At 41.4% G+C, this 21969-nt stretch overlaps 1 long non-coding RNA gene and 1 other non-coding gene across 2 annotated transcripts in view; one reads left to right on the top strand and one right to left on the bottom strand.

The window, feature by feature from the left end:
* Nucleotides 1-21969, top strand: part of LOC122759551 — an 85430-nt gene that overhangs the window by 42462 nt on the left and 20999 nt on the right. Inside the window, exon 3 of the long non-coding RNA XR_006358273.1 lies at nucleotides 10091-10220. This is a non-coding gene — a long non-coding RNA (uncharacterized LOC122759551). The remainder of the gene's footprint in view (nucleotides 1-10090; nucleotides 10221-21969) is intronic.
* On the bottom strand, nucleotides 3835-3928 carry trnai-uau. The gene is made up of 2 exons: nucleotides 3891-3928; nucleotides 3835-3870 (listed from the first exon to the last, which is right to left on the bottom strand). It is a non-coding gene; the product is annotated as a tRNA-Ile (tRNA).

The following is a 21969-nucleotide window of genomic DNA, read 5'->3' on the forward strand; positions in this document are numbered from 1 at the left end:
AAGACGTCTATAACACGTCTATAGCTCTCGTTAGCGACCATGTATAAACTAATCCCGTCAGAATAATCCTTTATTCATACACACAGAGAGTGAGCGAGTGACCACAGCAGTCTGTGTCTATAGCAGCAGAATAAAGTCAGGATAGTTGGCAGCATCACAGCGAGTGAAGTGGTGAAGTAATAGTTCCTCCTCATCGTCCACGTGCCGCCGCCTCTCATGTATCTGAGGTAAGTTGTGAGGAGTGGGGCAGGATTATCAGGCGTGATGGATTCAATGAGAGCGTGTTTTTCATAACACAGCGGCAGCGTGTGGTGAACTGTGAGATAATAACACGTCGTCTTGTTGGAGATTTCTTAATCTCATGACGCTGCTGCTGCAACATTCCCGTTAATATCTGCTGCTGCTGCTGCTGAAGTGTCTCTGGGACGCGTTCCACTGTTTTCTCTGTGAAAAGCGTCCGTGGCTCAATTCCCGCGCGTGATTGATGTGCATAAAGTCAGCGGAGCTAAACAGTTTGAAGGAGGCGACACTCGAGGCGCAGCTGCAGAAACATGTCAGGCTCCTCACTTACGCCTCTCGCACTAATCACTCAATTCACAAACTTTTAAAAAAAAATTTTTACACAAGTTTGTACGATTCTACGTAGAAATAAGCACTTAATTATTATTATTGTTGTTGTTATCTGCAAACTGAGACGGTACAGATGCTGCCGTTTATCAAATGTGCACTAATCGGCACAAAAAAACACAAAATCATAGACTTTATGTGTGAAAAATATGGTGAAGTCAATCAGGAAATGTCTGACTCAGTTTGTTTGCTCTGCCATGTTGGCAGGAAAGAAAAAAATCAAAGTGCTTATTTCGCTGATTTTATTAAATATTGAGAAATATCTCTGAGATCAGTATCAATAAACTATCGTGTATTGTTCTTATAGTATACAATAGTTTATTGATCTTACTCTCTCTTTATATATAAAAGTATGTAAATGTACTATGTTCTTACAGTGTATATATATATTGTTCAAACAATCCCCGCTTTTCACGTTATAGTGCGATAAATTAAAACAATGAACATTTCACGTTATAAAGCAGTACAGTAATATACAATGACGTACAAAATCCATATATATAGTAAGAACGATAAGATTAAGATTTTGCATTGTTTTCAGAATCCGTCTAAAAAATTCCTGTTTTGAAAGAAATACAATAAGTTCTTGACTAAAGTAAAATAAAATCCATTAGTGTCTTTTTTAAAAAAACATCCCAGTATCCTCGTTGTTAATAAACCGAACAATTGAAGCAGTTTTTAAGTCACTCTTTCATGTTGCTCTATTTTCACGACATGCTAAAAAACCCCAGAGGTAATCGTAGCCGCTCGTTGTTTATTTGAAACATTTGACCTTTCAACTTTCTCCGACGCTCTATCGGCCATAAGTCACCTCGGCTCTGTGTGTATGCGTCAGCTGTCACGCGCTGCTTTTAAGGGCCTTCTAGACTAAACCACTGCTGGTCATAAAAAAGGTAGAAGGAACCCAAAAGAACGCTTGGTTTGTTTAATGCACTTTCAAATGAATACATTTAATAATCCCACGTTTGGTAATAAATCCGGCGACGAGCTGAGGCTGAGGAACGACGGGAGCGTAAACGCTGCTTTATCTTCATGACGCGTTGTTTTGTTTACATTATCTAAAGTGGACATGAAAACTATGAGTTTTTATATCAATGAAACTTGATTCCACTAGAACAAGACAAGGTACTTTTCTACCCAGACCTCACAGCAGCTAGCAGCTACTAACTAGCCGCTAGCCCCACTCACCAAACACCAATTCCATAACCAGTGCACAGTAGCTGCTAATGACAAACATCAGTGCTACGGCAGCTAGCTAAAGTAGCTGCTAACATTAACCGGTGATGTGGTGAGGTTTGTGGCAATAGTAGTTGCTAAAGTCAAATGCCAATACATAGCATCTGGCTAAAGTTGCTCTTAAGTGAAGGTGGTGTAACAGCCGCGAAAGGCAAATGTTGATGCCACTGCCTCTGGCCACAATAGCTGCTTATGTCAAATAAATATGCTACATGTTCTAGCTACGAAACACCAAATGTAGATGCCACAAAATGTGGTTACATTAGCTGCTAACATCAAACACTAATTCTACAGCATCTGGCTATAGGAGTTGCTAACATAAAATGCTGATGTGGCCACAGTAGCTGCTAATGTCAAAACCTAGTGCCACAACCTCTGTCTACATTACTCATATTGAGTTATCTGGCTACATTGGCTGCTAATGTTCAACATCAGTGCTACAGCATCTGGCTAAAGTAGCTGCTAACACCAAACACTGATTCCACGACATCTGGCCACAGTAGCTGCTAATTTCAAATGGCTATAACACAGCATTTGGCTAAAGGAGCTGCTAACGCCATACACCTATGCTACTGTGTCGGGTTACAGCAACTGCTACATTAGCTGCTAATGTCAAACATCAGTGCACTGACACCTGGCCACAGTAGCGGCTAACATTAAGTGACGCTGCTAATGTCAAGTACTGATGCCATGCGGACTAGCTACAGTAGCTGCTAACAACAAATGTTGATACCGCAACATTTGGCCACAGTAGCTGCTAATATTTAATGCCAATGCTATGGTGTCTAATTACAACAGGTGCTAACACCAAATGCTAGTGCTACGTAGCACCTGGCTACATTAGCTGCTGACATAAAACCCTAATGACATGGCAACTATAGCTGAAATAAAATATGTATTGTAAGCTAAGTTAGCTTTGCCTCTCTTTTTTCTTTGTTTTTCTTCCTGTTCTTTGGTTTATTCTTGTTTTAAATGTGAGTCCTGCTCAGTGCTGTAACGCTGTCATGCTTTATAAATCCCCGAAATGGGGGATGAAAAAGGCCACTTGTATCTCCTTCTCTCTCTCTTTTTCTTTTCTCTTTTTTGTTGGATAGTTCTTCAAAAGCGCGGCTCTTGAGAACGGGGGGATTCAGGAGTCTTTTTGGCACACACACACGACACACACACACACACACACACACACACACACACACACACACACACATACACACACACACACACACACACACACACACACACACACACACACACGCCCCGCACTCCGCAAACAGCCCTGTTCTATTTTCCGTTTGAAAAATCCCAGGGGTCACAGTGCGTCTGTGACTGTGTTGGCTGAAGCCAGATGGGGGTTTTCCTATAAACAAGTGTACAGGCAGTATTTATACAGGCCGTGGCACCTGACGCCATAACACTCATGACACTGTTTAGTGGCCAAAGTTGCCATAAGTCACTTTAGGAGAATTAAGTAAATATTTTCATTAGGGCCGTGCCATTGTTTATTATAGAAATGGCAAAAAAAAGATCTAAATCTCGCCAAATCCTTTGTCGAGAGAATCGTCGGAATGAACAAGCTCGCCCCGGTGGCGTGACGCGCCGCGTACGCGGGGCTGAGACCTTCTTCATTCTCCGCAGAGTTTATTTACTTTCAAACAAATCCACGGACACCACCTGTCTTACAATAAAGGTTCAACATGTTGGCCACTCGAGTCTCCAGATAAAAAACTGCTGCGTCTCCTTCAAATCACAGACGCGGGACTGTTAGGTTTTATTATGCTGCTGGATTAAAGGGATAAGTCACTGTTTTTTAACACTGGTAACAATGACTTCACAGTTCCTCCTGCGTGACGGAGATTTTGGAATTTTAAGGAGAATTTGGAATATTGGTTTCTAATATTTTTGGTAGATTATTTAATTACACAGTTAAACCGTTATGTATATCAAATGTTGTCAACTGTCAAACTAAAGCCGTATTGCTCCAGGTGAGGCTCGAACTCACAACCTCGGCATGGCTCTGCAGGTTACTGCCGTATAAGTACCGCGCGCTGACCGATTGCGCCACTGGAGCTGGTTTTCTGTCTTTAGTTCCCTCTAACACAGGTTTCCAGCATTGCTGGCTTTGATTCTTGTGTTGGACGTCGCGCTCAGGACTCTTCCAGTGCAACACTCTCTGACCAAGCAGCAGCTGTAGCCGCAGCTGTAGCCGCAGCTGTAGCCGCAGCTGTAGCCGCAGCTGTAGCCGCAGCTGTAGCCGCAGCTGTAGCCGTAGCTGTAGCTGTAGTTCGCTTGGAACTGGGCGGTGGAGAAAAATCTGAAGCTGTTAAATTAAAGTAAAAATCCTGCTTCAAACCAGTTGACAAATTGGATCACCAACTTAAACCTATGTCAGTTTAAGTCTACAATATCTAAAGAGTATGTTTGTCACCTTATTCCCAACATGAGACTGGAAACAAGTGTTTTTTACGTCACAGAGTTCAAATGGGTCATTTTGTGATTTTCGGCATTTAAAATCCTTTATTTGGACTTTTGTGAGTGACACAAACTGACCACATGAGGCAGCACTGGACCAGCAGCCTCTGTGTCCCCGTGAGCTTGGTGTGGGGAGAGTGAGCGGTTTACAAGCAGCTTGGCTCCTCATCACAATGTGCAAAACAAATGTTTTTAAGCAGAACTCGGGAGGGAATTATCTTAATGAGCTCAGCTGGAGGAGGATCACCCCCGTATTGATTCCAGCATAAATTCACAATCACTGGTTGCAAATCCTGGACCCAGCCCAACACAAATAATCTCACAGGCCTCCTGTAAATCTGGCCCTGGCCTGGGCTCGGCTGGTGGTCGCTTGTGGACCCCGCGGAGTCTAAGAGAAGCACGGGAAAGAGACATGAAAACATGCGCAGATGTGAATGATGTCCACAGTGAAAGACACAGCAGGACTGATGAGAGGATGATGATGATGATGATGATGATGATGCAGCTCCAGGGGCTGAACGTGTGAATCTTTGGCTGCTGTTGGGAGATGAAAATGTTGTAATTCACCGTGAAATACTGCAAAGTCAAAACACAACAAACACTTGATTACGGGAGAAAAGACTCACACGAACGCCACGAGACGTCATCCGCGCACAAGTTCTACTATAATAGGAAGTGGACTACCAGTAACCCACAGTCCACCTTTGGTGTTCCTGTAATTTAAAGGCATATTTCCCCCCTAACTGTCGCTGTCAAACACAGGACATGAGATAACCCGTCGTGTTTTACAGCCTCACACAAGAGTTTTTTGTCCCGTTTCATTCCATAATTGTGCAAAATGAGCAACGACGTTGACGACGACGAGGAGAAAAAATGTGAGGGTGAAGAAGAGTAAGAGGGACGAGGCTTCGACGAGGCTCCGTGGGACAAAGACAAGTCGCAGCTGTTTTTGGTTTGTGGACAAAAAACAAGACATTGAGAAAATCGTCATCATCGTTTCTAGGTTTGACAAACACTGATTTTTAAGGACAAGACAAGTTACTGAAAAGAAGAAAAAAATTAAATTTTCTTTACACTCACATAATCAAATCTACTCGCGCAGCATCTAGAAAATATGTGTTAAAGTTTGTCATCACACACCAACGTCCTTTGAGAAAATCAGCATTTTTAGCTCATTGGCGACACAGTAGCTGCTGGTCTGCTGATAAACCCAAATCAAGAATTTAAAAGACAGAAGACACAAATGAACACATTTGAACTGACTATTATTCTATTCTATCATAGATTGTATCGGGTGAGCTTTTCATTAAGTGTGCTTAAAATCATTTTCCCCTTTAAGATGATGCATCTGAGGCGAGAAGGTCACACGGCGTCTCACAGCGACACGTGTTCTTATTTCCCTGCATCACTGACAAAAACAGTGTGACATCACACACACAATAACTTAACACAATAACGACTTCATAAAGATTAAACACCGAGAAGATAGAGGAGGAATTTTTTTGAAATAAGAGCAGATAAAAACAAATCGATAAGCAGACGACCGTTAAACGTGAGCCGCTATCGCCTCATCTCCACGACGCGCCGAGTGCCACGTGTCAGATAAAATCCGGGCTTTATAACCCCGGTCTCTTTTGAACGTCTTCTTTCCATCCACACTCAAAAAAAAGCAGATTCACCGATTAACTCCTATTGAACTTCATTCTCGTCCAGCTCTTTGTCTGCGAGAAAGACAAAGCCCCGCCCCCTCCACTGTCGGGGCGCTGTCACTGGCGTATAAATCAGCAGAGTGGGGTTCTGTCAGTGTCTGGGTGGGCTGCAGCACCAGGCCCATCAGTTAAGGCTTCATTAAAGCGGTTGGTCCTGACGCTGCGCTGGAGGAGTCCCAGTCTCCTCCCGAGCCTTTTAACAGACGCCGGTGATTTACCGTCACTGTTTGTCCTGTTTGTGCGGTAAATGCTGATGTTTATGTGCAGCACGGCGCTGCCTCACTAACTCTTCGTTCCGTCACCGCGTGTAATCTGTGTGTCAAGATACGGCCTGAGCGGACGCAGCGTATTTGTTTCTTAGAAGAAGAAACTCCAAGAAAACTGCAAAACAACAGTTAAAGTGCACACACGGCTTTTAAATAAATATCTATTTTGACTCACGGGGAATGGTTTATTTTACATAATTATTCTCATTTTTATTTCGGTAACATATTGAAAATAAATGTTTAACTTTCTGATATGTGTGCAGATCTGTGAGAAATACAGATGTTTTTTATTTATTTCTATTTTCCTCTTTAAAAAGTGCAGAGTTAAAGGCACAGCAACATAAAAGGTGAGGACAAAACATTAAAATCAATAAAAACTTGAAGGTAAAACAGTAAAAATAGTGACATAATAAAATAGTTCAAAAGATAAAAATCTAGATAGAAGGCCAAAGAGAAGAGGTGGACCATGTTCAATGGTCGGGGCAGAGTGCATCTCAACGGCTAACTCGTAAAAGATGACGTGTAAAGGACAGTATTTAACCTAAAATGGTAATTTGACACACGTTTTGGCTTTAAGAAATATTGCTCCTCATGCAATTTGATAATTATTGCGATTTTGATGAAATTTCGATGAATTGTTCAGCCCTAAAAGCCAGTGATGCCATATATTATATATATTATACATATATTTATCTTCTGGAGTCTTCTCTTCTTCACACGTGAGACGATGGACTTGTAGATTTGTTGGAGAAGTTTCTCCTCTCGTCTAAGAAGCTTCTTCACTTCTGAGAGTTGGTGGTGAAACGTCTGTAGGTTCAGTTTGTCCTGACAAATGAAAAGCAGAGTTCTTTCATAGTCCGAATAGAAAATCCTCCCATCGTAAGTTGTGTCAGCACATCCTAGTCCTTGAATTTGAGAGAATTGTGCCTGGAAAGTCCTTGAAAAAGTTCTTGAATTTGATGTCAACCAAGGTGTGGGGACCCAGGCTCAATCTCACTTGTATCTCCCCTGATAAAAATCTCAAGTCTACAGGATCTGAAGAAAATGCCTGATGCACTTTAATGCACCACAACAATTATTCGAGCCATAGATATGATTATCTTGCTGTTAGAACGTTTGCAAACTGTTCATTCTTCTGCACCAAAGTCCATAGAGAAAATCAGCATTTTGAATTCATACGGACACAGGAGCTGCCAGTCAACTGCTGCCTCGTGTGGTCACTTTGTGTCACTGAGGTCAATCCGAGTAAAGGATTTCAAACCCCGAAGTTACAAAAATAACACATTTGAAGTGACTGAGGCAGCAGTGCAGTGGATCCACGATGGAAAATTGATGTTTTTCTCAATGGACTTTGGTGCTGAGTTACAAAACCATGAAAAAAAACCTCCCCAGTTTCCGACCAAAAAAACGTCGTCTAATGACGAGGAAATAATTGGCAAACACATTCTCCAGATATTAGGGAAGACTTCTGTCCTGTAGAGAACATGTGAGTCCAACCGCAGGAGTCCTGAATCCTCGATCTGGGTTTTTGGGTTTTTGTCATTGCTGGAGCCAGACATTACAAATGAGGGCAGATCACCAGGCGTCCCGCTGAGACTGGGCAGCGATTGGCCGACATGTGGTTGCCAGATTTGACTGGTTCTGTCTGATGCACTGAGAATAACCTTGAGTTACTGCACTACAACACAACACTCGGGAACGCTCGTTCCTTTGGCCAAATCAACCTGGCAGATCGCGGTGCGTCATTAATCACGGGTCCGGCGTTGAGGTTTCTCAGATGTAGGCTGCTGTTGGGCCGTGACATTTTGGCTAAGTGGGGAGAGCAACTGGAGCCTGGTTAAAGGAGGGATGAGGACTCGTCCGCGTGGCTTATATCAAAGTTTATATCAAAGAAATAAACCTAAAGACTTTTAGGTGCAGAGATTGAGGCCAAAGCACAAGTGTCTGAAAACTGGATTAGCTCGTAGAAGTCTGGAGATGTTTTTCATCAATATATTTAGCTAATTTCCTTATTTATTACTTGATTTTATCAAATTTAACAGTTAAACATTAACATTTAATTTGGTAGGCGACTCACTGAGCACGCCAGTGTGTGCTGTGCTGACTGTGACGTTGTTTGAACGAGAAATAACGCGGTAGATTTATCACTAAAGGAGACGCTTTTCATTGAATTAGTCATTTGTCATTGTTATTTTGACTATTACAGTGTCATCATTTCAATATCTGTGTTTATGTTTGATGTATAAATGTAAAAAAACACAACTTTCAGTAATTATGACCGTTCAAACCCAACAGAAATACACACAAATGAACTTAAAAACATAAAAATATCCACAAAAAAACAGGCACATGCCATGTTTAACAGGTACTGCACTAAGTATTTATTGAACAATACTCACGGTTTTGATTAACTGACGAATGAAAAATGGTCCAGCACAAAGTACAAGCTTTAATCATCCTTGCAGGAACTAAACCTGAGTGTCCTCAGCACATTTCTATCAACCTAACACTTGAGTGTAAATCTCTGCTGTTTAATCTCATAATAATATTTTTTACATTACTGTAAAGATTCTGCTATAAAACTTGATCCCCAACTACTGCAGGAGAAAAAAAGAAAGGTTCCTGTTTTCCTTAGGCCTCAGAAACTTTTATGAGCGTTTTATAGTCGACTCTCCAAACAGACCTTATTAAAGAAAACAGAAATGTATGTTTGCGGTGCCCTATGGTGAAGACCTCAGGGGATGATGGACTGCAGACCAGGCTGCTGGAGATCCTGAGCAACTAAGGCCTCATTTTCCTCCTTGATGGGTTATGTTTGATGACCAAGGCCAAGTGGAAAGGGATCTCGTCTTTTGCCAGGTCAAAAAGGGCTGGGGTACTCGTGAGCAGGGTTCCCAACCCCCATTGGGTGCTCCTCAGTGACTGTCCACTGCTCCTGATGCTAGGAAGGTTTTTAGTAGAGGAAGGAATTTCCCTACAGGGATGAATAAATAAAACATGGCAGTCGAACATCTATCTGATCACTTTTCATGAAAACACACAACAAAGAGATGCAGCTGTTAACTTATGTCTACAGATTTTTCTCAACTTTTTGTCCATTCTTACTCGCGTCTTACGTCCAAAACGTTCTCCCCGTCACTGCCCTACATACCTCGGTGCGTGTTTTGCGTCAGTATGGAACGTTTATATGCAATACTTCCTCTAGAGGGCAGTGCTGAGTACACAAACACTCACACCTACGGTCAATTTAGAGTGCCCAAATTTGTCTAATCCCCAAATCTGCTGGGAGGGAACCGGAGCACCCGGAGACGAGAGTTTATTTGTTTCAAGTGTACATCATCATTGTGTGTCCGTGTTAAATAACTGGGCCAGAATGGGTGATGTTTTGCAGCCTGCGTGTTGAGAACCTTGTCGAGCTGTTGAAACATCTTCCATGTATTAACATCGGGACAGTGGCTGATGGAGAGATGAGTCCGCGAGGTCGAAAGTGCAGCTTACGACTCGGTAAACAAAGCGGCACGCGCTCCGCCGTCCTGCCACGAGCCGAGCTCGACCTCTGAGGAGGAAAAGCTGGAGCTCGCGCTGCGCTCTGCAAACACTAACATGGCCGCTCTCCAGCTCCTGGAGAACCACAAACATCCAAATGGCTTCTTCACTTTGTCTTTCCAGCTCCTTCAGACTCAATTATCCTTCTGACCGTGGAGCTGTTACAGCTGATCGTCAGAGTCAAGTGCGCTCACTCTCATCATTAATGGCCCTTCTTCTTCTTCTTCTTTTCTTTGGCAGAGAAGCAGCGGTGGCCCCGTGAGGAGATGACGTCCACCGGTGAGTGACGTGTGAGTCATGAAGGTTCGTCGCCGTTGTGATTCTGCACCACTGACGACGAAGCAACATCCATCAGCAGGAAGCACACACGGTGAGTACTGATTCTATTTATCTTCTGGAGTCTTCTCTTCTTTAGACGTAAGATCATGTGACCAAGTTCTTCAAAAAGGTGGAGGAATCAGTAGAACCTGGACTTCCTCTTCCTGTTGTCTAAGAACAGGTCACCATAAATAGACATGGGTCATTGAAGGTTCTTGAATTTTGTGCAAGAAAGAAGTGAAGTTGATCTCCCTTGTTTGTTACGGCGCCACCTAGTGGTTCATGCCCTGCATTGCATTGTTGTACATAGACGAGGCAGACGCAGGACAAACGTGGAGACATAATCACTAGCACTGTCTGTCTGTCTGTCTGTCTCCATCATGGAATGTAGAAATATATTTTTAAGTTACCAAACAGTTTATGTTTTTGTGTATTTCTTTGCGTTATTGTGCCTTTTCTTTTTTCTTTTTTCTTTTCTTTTCTCTTCTTGCTTTTTTTTAAATTAATTTTGGCACTTTTGCCTCTTCGTACCTGTCCCATCATTTCACAACACACACAAATAATGACACAAATGGATATAAACAAACCTTATTATTACTTTTTTGTTTCTTTCTTTTAAACGTCCTGATTTTATTTTGTTTTATTACTTTATGAAATGTAGGCGTAGTCTTGTCATTTACCAAACCATTTATGTATTTCATTGATTTAAGTTTGCAATACGGCTTCATTTCTTTTTTTAAATGTATTTATGTGGTTTTAATTTTGGCAGGTTTGGTCCTCCGTACTTATTTTAATAATGTGGGACAATCGGAGATAAACAAACAAAAACGTAAATATTTGACTTAGACTTTTTATTTGTTTGTGTTCATCACATTTTATTACATTTTTCATTAACCAAACCATTTATGTTTCTATTTATTTTTCCGTTTTTGTTTGATTATGTATTTATTATCATTTCATGGATTAATCTGACTCTATTTCCCAGGTTTATCACATATTTCTTTCTTTTAAACGTCCTGATGTGACTTATTTTATTCCGAATGAAGACTTTCACATTTTTATTGCATCATCAAAACACATTTTTCTGAGTATTTTTCACTTGTTTTCGTGTTAAAATGAGCTCATGTTTGTTGTGATTAACTGTGAATAATCTGCTCTTTAGCCGGTTGGTTGTAGGGACACGATGCACTGAGCTTAAACACGTATAAAGAACCTGTATTTCCACGTATATATATATGTGTACTGTATATAAACAAGTGCTTATCTTTCATCCTCTCCGGCTCGGACCTGACGCGGCCAAACATTCACAGTTTTCGAGGGCACTAACGGTTTGTTAGAGATGATTTATGGAGTCGTCGGACTCAATTAGAAAAAAAAGCGGGTAAAACACAAATAAGTTCGCCTCAGTTTTAGAACAACACAACGTGTTTGTTATTGTTTGAAACTTAAGAAAAGAAGTGCGTTTTTTGTCTTGTTTTCTTTTCAAGCAGGTGAATGAGTGAGCGTGGCCAGATTCAACAAATCAAATCCATCTGATGATTCTTTTTTTTGCGTTTTTTTAAAATGCCACGGGAATCACGAGGTGAAAATATCCCAGGAATTCTTGTGATTTAAGCGGTATTTTTAGACCCATCACGTTTTCTCCCCCCTCCCACTCCCCCCCGCTCTCTGAGACCTGACAGACTTTTCCATGATGTCATGACGCGGAGGCGCGGGAGTGAGAGGTGAGTGAAGAGGCAGAGGAACATGAACTGAACTTCACTCATTCATTTGTTAAAAAAACGCTCTCTGAGAGCGGACGAAGAAGATGATGATGATGATGATGAGGATGAGAGTGTTACCGACTCGCTGACCGTGACTCAAGCAACAAAAGCCACTTCTGCTCAAAAAGGTTGTCGTTTTGAAACAAGAGTGGAAATGTTGAGACATTTTATTCATTTTGATTTTGAAGAGTTAAAAACAACATTCACCCACAAAAACTATATAAAAATGGTTTATTTATGATTATATTTAATGCAGATTTATGTGATTTGACCCTGAACATGTCAGGGTTTTTTTGACATAAACATTTGAATATTTAACTCAAAACCTTAACGTTAAATTGTAAAATAAACCACTCACTCACTCATTTACTCACTCATTTACTCACTCACTCACTCATACATTGAAACCAAATGCGTGGCTAATATTTCAAGTTTAACATATTTCGGTGACAACGCAACCTGTAGATTCCCGTCTGATGCTAATGCTACAGCTAACTATATTTATCGTAGAATCATGTGACACATAAAGTATTTTTTCTGAACTTTTCAAGGTAGTCCCGCCGGATTTTATCAGTTGTGTGTGAATGGCTTGAACAGATGTTCAAGGTTTTATTTCAAAGTTACGTACTACAACTTTAAATGAAGAAAGCACTTCACGTTCTGTATGATAAAACCATGCATTTACTGCAGATTTATGAGATCATTTATTTGTAAAAACCTGAGTCATTGTTGCCAGTCTTCATCCATGACTTGGCAGTTTTTTGGCTACAACAGTAATAATTTTCAGAAACAATACTGTTATTGTTTCTTTGGCTCTTTTTTCGTCAAACAGGAAGCCTTTTACAACCCTCTTTTTTATTTTATTATTATTTTATTTTGCTCCTTTAATGCGTGAACGTCTCATGTGTCTGCTGTTGGAAAATACCAACCCGCGGATCACCGCCGATCACAGTGCAGCCTCGTCACGGATAAAATCTCAGATGAGTGTGTGCGAGCTTTTATTATGAAGGGACGTAATCCGCGAGAGTCAAAACAGTCCGTCAACGACGACTAAACACCAGCGATACCGGTTACACGTTACAGCTTAGAGCTTCTCCACGTCTCTGTGTTCGTGGTCAGAGCGTTGATATCTTGTGTCTGGACGTTTTTTTTCCAGTAAGTTTATCACAGCAGGGAGTGAGAAGTGATATCAGATACACGGTTGATGTTTGGGATCAGATGGAAATCTGTGGGCATTAACCACACTCAAACTCAAGCGGTTAACCTGTGAATATGTTGTGTTTCTGCTCCTGGTGCTCTTCTCCTTTCTGTCCCCCCTTCCTCTCCTCTGTCCCCCATCTTTTCCTTTCACCACAACCCGTCTTGGCACATGGCCACACATCTTTGAGTCTGGTTCTGTCAGGAGAGTTTTTTCTCTCAATGATGGAGCTAACAATTATTTTCGTAATCTATTATTTTACTTCATGTCTCCTCACGGTGGCGCTGCTCAAATGAATGAGGAGAAACTTGGGTGGAAGTTACCTGACCTGAAGAAGAGGGAGTTTACAGCTGGATATTCGTGGAGAAAACTACGTTATGAGACGTTCAATACACAGACTTATAACGTTTTTGTTTTCTTCAATACGATTGTGTCGCAATCACAGAGTTGTTGTATCGTGATATTATTAGTATCGTGGGCCGCGTATCGTATCGTGACGTACCCTGTTATTCCCACGCCTACATCTTACCATCATTGGCAAAGACAGGACGTGAGGCAAGTATGTGACCTCTTGTCCGTCCATCATCTCTGCTGTTCATCCTTTAAGTGTTCGCGTGGGAGCCGGAGCTTCCTCCAGCTGATATGTCGTGAGAAATGTTGAACATGGATTCACATAAATCACAGTTCTGACACATAAAAGTCACGTAGAATTAGAGTTTGGACTGCGGGGGGACGTTCAGAGGACCTGGAGAAAATCCAAACATCCATAAAATCCATAAGAACTTCATGTAGAGATAATGTATTGTATTGATAATGCATTGAGATAAGGTATGTTATGATTTGGCGCTATACAAATAAAATTGAATTGAATTGAATTGAATTGAATGTACACAGAGTTCAAATGTTCTGCACCAGAAAACTCATGATACTGAAGCACTGCATCTTCTTTTTGAGGCTTGTAGTGAATGAGTGTGAGTTTTTGTGAATAAAACATTTTTGATTTCAGTTTGGCTCAAACATGATAAACCAGATATCCATAAATCCTCTATAACGATGATCCTTTAAGGTCTGCAGCTGTTCAGGTACAGTAGAATCGTGTTTGCCACTGTGAAAAGGAAGTTGTTAAATTATTTTCCAGAAAATACTAGTGAACAACACTGGGCAGAAAAGTAAAAGCTAATATTTCTGTTTTTTGGTTACATCTGATGATCAGTGCACTGTGTCTTCAGTTCCAATTGTTCCTCCAGCATTTTGAAGTTCTCAATTTTCAGGGCTTGAAGGTTCTAGGGTCATGTGGACACCAAACATACCCAAAATAAAGTTAACACATCTATCTGTAAATGCAAGGAACCTCCACCTAACTGTCCAACGTTTGCTTGACAGGCTTCAAACTTGTCAGGTGACTCACTAAGGGCACCAGTGTGTGCAAGAGATATTGTTAGAAATGTGACACATGGATCCTTAAAAGAGTCGCTTGTGTCACCTTAGCGGGGGGCGTTTCTACCAAAAACACAAAAAAAACAGATACACTCATTTTATAATGAAAATGCTGAAGTGTGGATACAGATGTAGAGTAGAGTCTCCTCCTCTCCTCTTAATCTGACCCTTAATCTGCTTGTTTTTGGACTGTGAGAGGAAACAGAAGGACCTACTGAAAACCCATGAATTACTCAGAAAGGGCTCGGTCCAACCGAGGATTCAAACGGAGAACCTTCCTGTATTGAGGCACTGATGCTACATTACAGTCCAGTTTGTTCTCTAACCCTAGCAGCTAGCCGGTGTCTGAACCCAGCAAACAAACTTAGCTTTGAACGACCATTGACGAAACTCCTATTTCCGTTTCTCACAGTTTCTGTTATTATATCTGCAACATGTACAACGTTTTCTTCTCCGTATTTGGTGTAACGTTACAGCGCCACTACAGTCTTGGTACCACAACGCTTTGAGTCATTTCGGTGGTTCTGTGTGGACGGAGATATTTCCTGAAATGATGCCGTGTTTACGAGGGAACTTTTTGAAAACAGCAAAGAAAAAGATTATCTATGTTTGTACGTGGCCTAAATTGACTGTAGGTGTGAATGGACTCCAGGGTGTGGCCCCGCCTCTCACCTGGGATTGGCTCCAGCCCCCCTGACGAGGATAAAGCGGTAGAGAATTCAGATCTTCAGGTGGACTCTGTGGTGTAAAGAAGGGAGAGCGTTCAGATTCGGTGGCCCCAACACCACTGAGATTCTTTCATGTGAACATTTTACCCGACACTAATCTGGGCCGGCGCTCTGTGCTCGTGTGTGAGGAGGTCGTTGGCAGCTCGGGACTGTCTCACACCTGCAGTCCCTGCTCCGGTCAGACTGTTCCGTGCAGCACCTTCTCCTCGCGCCACAGACCCACTGGAATCCGCACTGATTTACCGGCGGCTGGCGTTTAGGCCAGATTACTTTCATCTGGAGTAGATTAGTCAGTGATATTGATAGACATGATCAACCGCCGGCGCTTCATCATTTTATGCCGCTCAACTGTCGGCTCGCCTGTTTTTGTTGCTCCGTGCTGGGAAACCTGTATGATTCATTTTCATCGGGGGGGAAATTAAATTAGCCTTCTGATTTTAGACACTCGTGCATGTCTGTGGTTAAAATTTGACCTGTGACCCAGTTTAAATGGAACTAATGGACAGATATTAGTGTAAACACGACAGGATCGGCCTGTTCTGTAAATAGTGCTAATATTTACTTTCCTATCCTCATCACTGGAAGTGTTCTGCAAACCTGCAGAGGCTCTTTATCTTGAAGGGAAAGTTCATGACACATACAGCAGTCAGCCCTGACTACACTGTGTGCGCCCCCTGCTGGGCCCCACGATCTGAGAACTAGCATAAGAGAAGTATTCTCACCCTCATTTCAAACATGGCCAATGGAGACAAGTCAGCGATTTTAGTTTACTGGAACACAGGAAGTGCTTGTCTTCTGTTGTCTCTAGCCAGTAAGTTCAAAGTGTTATTTTGTGATTTCTGTGTTTAAAATCTATTCTTCAGATATACTTACTGTAAGTGACCCAAATTCATCAAATGAGGCAGCAGTAGACATGGACTTCCTGTAGTCCAACAAACTAAAATCACTGATTTTCTCTATTGAGTTTGGTGCAGGATACCAATTTATTTTTACAGCCACAAAATACATGTTTTTAAGATATGTAGATTTTATTCATTGATTGGTTAAAAGTGTTTTTTTTCTATTCTCACTGCTGGCAGCCGTGTTTTCACTGAGGTCGAGCCTTGTCTATCGTCATCATCGAAAAGTGTTCTGAAAACTATGAGGAAAGACAGATTTAGGCCACAAAATCTTATCTAAAACAAATCTACACCATCTTAAATATCTTAAGAATATGTTCACAGATTGATTTCACTCTTAGGCTTTTCCAACAGTAAAAGTGAAGTTTCATTCACTTTGTAAACCTGTCGTGCTCCCACACCAAACCCCATAGAGAAATCCTGCCATTTTAGTTTGCTGGAACACAGGAAGTGTTTGTGTACTGTTACCTCTATCAGTCAGTTCAAATGTGTTTTTTTGTGACTTCTGTGTTCAAAATGTTTTGTTTGGATATATTAAGTAACATAAATTCATCAACTTTACTTTATTCCAGTAAACTGAAATCACTGATTTCCTCCATGGGGTTTGGTGCAGTATTATACCAACTTCACTTTCCAGCCACAAAATTTCATCGACTTGAGCCGGTGTGGATTTTATTAGGTGCGTCTTTGGTTAGGTGGCCAGCAGCCATGTTTTCACTGGCTATGTGTCAGCACTCAAAAAAACTATCACTTTAAATGAAAACACCGGACAGATATTACAGTAAACACGATAAGAACAGCGTGTTCTCTAAGTAGTCGCTAAATGTTTCCCTTCCTATTGCGGGCGTTTTTATCTCAATCACGATCGCCACGACGTCTCAACAGCATAACACAACGTGTGTGTGTGTGTGCGTGTGTGTGTGTGTGTGTGTGTGTGTGTGTTTTAGGCAACAGGTGGAATGTGTGCCGGTGAATTTCTCTGTTATTTCTAGCTGGTAATTCATGCATGAAATTACTCACATGTTCATTCATCATCGGAGCACAGAGCAACAGAGCAGAGACCACGACGACGAGCAGCAGTTGATGGATCAAACATTTGAGAGGGCAAATATTACCTCAGTCCACACACACACACACACACACGCGGGGCAGTAAACAGATTTATTATTTATCGTGAAGTAAATATCCGTGTATTTGAGCGCGAGGGAAAATAATAAAGTGCGTCTGTGTTAGTGCCGCTCCAGGTTTGTAATTGGTTTCACATTTAGTGATACAGTAAAACTTATTGAAAGGTATACTATTATGGTTCTGTGAGCTCAAGCACATAAATAAATCTGTTGTTAGCAGCAAACTCTCCTCCTGCCAAGCGCTCTGCTCTCCACTGGACACTACGTTGTTTTATACATATATTTATTTTTATTTTTTTTTGCTTTTCAAATATTCGCGAGCCAAGCGTTGTTCACGTATCAGGAATGTACAGTTAAACGTGCTTTTTGCAGCTCATATAAATACAGAGCGCGTGCAGAGAGATGGCAGCGCCTGGTGTGGACTGAGAGCAGCTCTCAGTCAGTCAGTCAGAGAGGGAGGGAGAGAGGGAGAGAGGGAGAGAGGGAGAGAGAGGGAGAGAGAGGGAGAGATGGTGGCAGTGTTGACAAATCTGTAGATGAGCGTGTGTGTGTGTGTGTGACGAGGTGAGGTCATCGATGAGGTGACATCACTGCGATCTGTGATGACGGACCACAGAGTGGTTAAATCAGGGATTCCAAGATTCAAATGAAGTAAGGAATTCTCAGAATAAAGTCAGAAATCTGAGAAAATGAGCGGCTGACTTTTTTTCCCTTTTTTATTTATGTGGCCCTTCTGCAGATCTAATCTAATCTGTGGTCTTCATTTGTGAGTGGCAGAGATAAAGGACTGTCCAGGATTATCTCTGTGTGTCCAAAACTCTGGAAAAGATGAGATCATAGCATCCGCCCAGGCTATTTTTAGATCCCTTTAAAAGTGACATATTAAAACAAAACACTTAGAAACTCAATTAAGAACTCGCCCGCTCGCCCGCGCTGACCTGAAAATAACCCAGAGAGTTATTCTGCTGCTGCTGCTGCTGCTGCTGCTGCTGCTGCTGCTGCTGCTGCTGCTGCTGCTGCTGCTGCTGCTGCTGCTGCTGCTGCTGCTGTCTCACATGTGGTTTGGAAACGGTAGCGCCTGCTTAACGCCACAGATTCTTAAAGCGAGCGGAGATTAATGAAGAGTTTCTTTTTCCAGGTGTTGTATTGTGGATACAAGAGCTTTGCGGCAGTGATTTTTTTTAACCATGTGGTGAAAAATCCTCACAGTAGAAATGAAAACAGTAACACAATATGTGAGTGTGATCCGGCTCACAGCTCAGACGCAGGAACACCAGCATTCCAGATTCCTCTGGGATTATTCTTCCAATATCGATCACAGGCGTTTTAACGTTGCCACATATTCCCACAGGAGCTCTCTGAGTCTGCGGAACAGTTTTAAGGGTTTTTACAAGCCCGTCTTCTCTTGAAAGCCTTTTATTCATTTAACATAAATATCAATGAAAGAGACAGTGCAGTCCATCATGTAGTTTTATTTTTTATTTTTAAATGAATAGCTCTGTCATCATCAGAACGTCCTGAAGCTGTTTCTAATCCCCGACTGCTTTCATTGGCTACAACTTCTGTGGAATACTAACTGTAATGTCACAGCAAAACAAATCATTAATTGATTAATTACGACACAACTAAATTTGAACCTTGGTTCAAATTTTGGTTGGATTTTTATGCTAAATAAAGGCTTTTAGTTTTAATGTCTGGAATTCTGAGATTAAAGTCTGAATTCTGAGATAAAGGTCAAATCTTACATTAAAGTCTGGAATTATGAGATTAAATTCAAGAATTCTGAGACTTAAGTCAGGAATTCCGTGATTAAAGGCAGGAATTCTAAGTTTAAACTCAATTGGAGATTAATTAATTCAATCAATTCAGAAAAACAGAGCACACGATTAATTCATTTTTAATCAAAATGGCGATGCCTTGCTTAAACAAGTTAAATGAGTGCAAGTTCTGTCAGAAAACAGTGAAATCCTGGTGTTTGCTGGAGCACAGATCATTAAAACATAATATTAATGTTTTTTTTTCCTCCCTGCTCATGTTTTTATTATTATTTTTTATTTGGATTCGGTTCAGCCGAGAACAAAAAAAAACAACCCGTCCTGCTTCTAAATCACTGTGATCCCAGTCACGTATCAAGGTACATGGTACCAGCGGCGCAGGGGTCGCATGCAAGGTGAAATCATTCCCCCGCTCTGTTCCACCTCCCGCTCCCTCTCTCGTTCTCTTGTTCCTCATGTGCTGTGAATAATAAAAAAGAAGAATTCATTTTATGGTTTTACTAGTCAGCAACACAGGTATGCATTTGTCAAAATAGAGAGTTGGGGGGAGGGCCGGGGGTGAAGTTAGAACCACATGTTAATTTGAATGGGAGGCACCTGGTTGTGATTACAGTGAGTGTGTAGATATTAGTGGAAACACACAGTGAGCCGCTCATCGCACGGGACAACACGACTCACATCACAGCAAGGACGTGCAGAAGTTCTGAAGGAGTCGTTGCGATGACGGACACAAACGCCGCGTTTACGAGCCGATCCGAGCGGCGACGGACACACGAAGGCTTCTCAACAACAAAAGCAAATCGGCCATAAATCTTCGGTGTAATCCACTTTACGACTTCCCTCTCAGTATGTGGGCTCGATTGAGCGCGGCGCTGTTCTTTTCTTCTCGGCGAGAGGCCGCGGCGGAGCTCTCTCGGCGCGCTGTTTTTTCGCTTCAATTATCCCCGAAATTCTGTGAGAGCAAAAAAGCTTTAGCAGGTGTTGGAAGTTAATGATGAAGAAAACACTGCTGTTGTTTTTTGTTTTTTTTTGGAGAAACATCTGTTGGTGCAGGGCGAGTACAGCTGCTACACCGGGAAATGAAAGAAAAGGTGAATTGGAGGAGAGAAAACATTGAATATTTTCAATCCAACGTGTCATAAAAACAGGTATTTAAGGGCTTTGTTGACGATGGGTTGCTGACTATTGAGAACTTTGATCTACAATGCAACTGGAAGAATCGGGTTTAGTTTGGAAACCAGTACAACGTGAAACCAGAATTCCAGACCCCTTGAGGGTGTTTGTTGACCCTCACAAACACACAATGAAAAAAATAAAACTCTTCAGAAAATTGTCAGGAACAAAAACAGATAGAACGATTGTTCACAAGAAAAGACTCAAGGTAAAATCCTGGTACGCAAACTAATTAGACACAGGTGAGTGCATGAACTGGACAGGATTAAGGATAACAAGAAACAGGTGTAAACAATAAGGGCAGGGTTGAAAAATCAGGGAAATCTGAAATAATAAAACAGGAAATCAGTGAATAATAGAAAGATGGAACTTTTTTTTGTCAAACAGTTCACACAGTTTTTTTTTTTCCTAGAGTCGTGTCACATGTGCTTGTTGATTTAACAAAAATTTAATTGTTAGTCAAAGTATACGTAATGGCCCAATTTGAACGGATTCTCTCGAGGTCTTCTCGAGATAACACAGGTTTTGATCTTTGGATGCTCTAATCAGTCCATCCTTCAGTCCAAGTGAACATTTCCAAGACATTTGGAAGGAGTTCCTGGAGTTGTTCCTGAACAAATCACATTCAAAAAAAATAAAATAAAAGGTTATGTGAGGTCACAGTAACCTGAAAGTCGACCTTTGAGCACCAAAGATCATTCTTGAGTTCAAGTGAATGTTTGAAAGGATTGTCTCAAGGCCTTCTTGAGACTCATTGGAAAAAGTTTGGAAAGTCTCAGTGACTTTTGATCTTTGAACACATCCTTCAAGTGTACGTTTCCAAAGTTGACCATTGAACACCAAACTCGAGTCCATCCTTAAGTCCAAGAGTCCAAATTTCAGGGCCAAATTTGAAAGGATTCTCTTGAGGCCTTCTGGAGATAACACATTGGATTGGACTTTGTCTTACAGTAACTTTGTAAGTTTGACCTTTGAGCCCCAAACTCTAAAGCAACTGTCCTTTAGTCCAAGTGAATGTTAGGGTCAAATTTGAAAGGATTCTTCTTCAAGGCCTTCTTGAGATTTATTTTTTGAACACTTTCATCAGATCATCGTTGAGTACAGGTGAAAATTTCCAAGAAATTTGAAATGGATTTCCTGAACAAATCACAAGGCAAACGTTCCGTGAGGTCAGTGAAGACCTTAAAGTTGACCTTTGAGCACCAAAGATCATCCTTGGGTTCAAGTGAACGTTTGGGCCCAATTTGAAAGGATTCGCTCAGACCTTCTTGAGATAGCACATTGGGAAAGTGAACACCAAACTCTGAAGAGTTCATCCTTGAGTCTGAGTGTCCAAATTTGCAAGGATTCTCTTGAGGCCTTCTTAGGATAAAATATTGATATATTGATATTGATAAAATAAGAACTTTTCCTGGAGGTGTTCCTGAACAAGGATTTGTGGGGTCACAGTATAATTGAACTTTGACCTTTGGAACACCAAACTCTAAAGAGTTCGTCCTTGAGTGCATGTGAATGTTGGGGCCAAACTTGAAAGGACCCATTCCAAAAATGGGTAGCATATTACATTTCTGCCTATAAACCACCTTAAATGTCAATATCTAATTGTTTCTTTGCTCCCCTATGAACAAAACAAAACCGTTGAGAACAGTGCAGTAACAAAAACAAACACATTTTGTCTGATATTTTAAATATTATTGATAT

The sequence above is a fragment of the Solea senegalensis genome, linkage group LG18 (assembly GCF_019176455.1).
Source record: "Solea senegalensis isolate Sse05_10M linkage group LG18, IFAPA_SoseM_1, whole genome shotgun sequence".
In the NCBI taxonomy this organism is placed as follows: domain Eukaryota; kingdom Metazoa; phylum Chordata; class Actinopteri; order Pleuronectiformes; family Soleidae; genus Solea; species Solea senegalensis.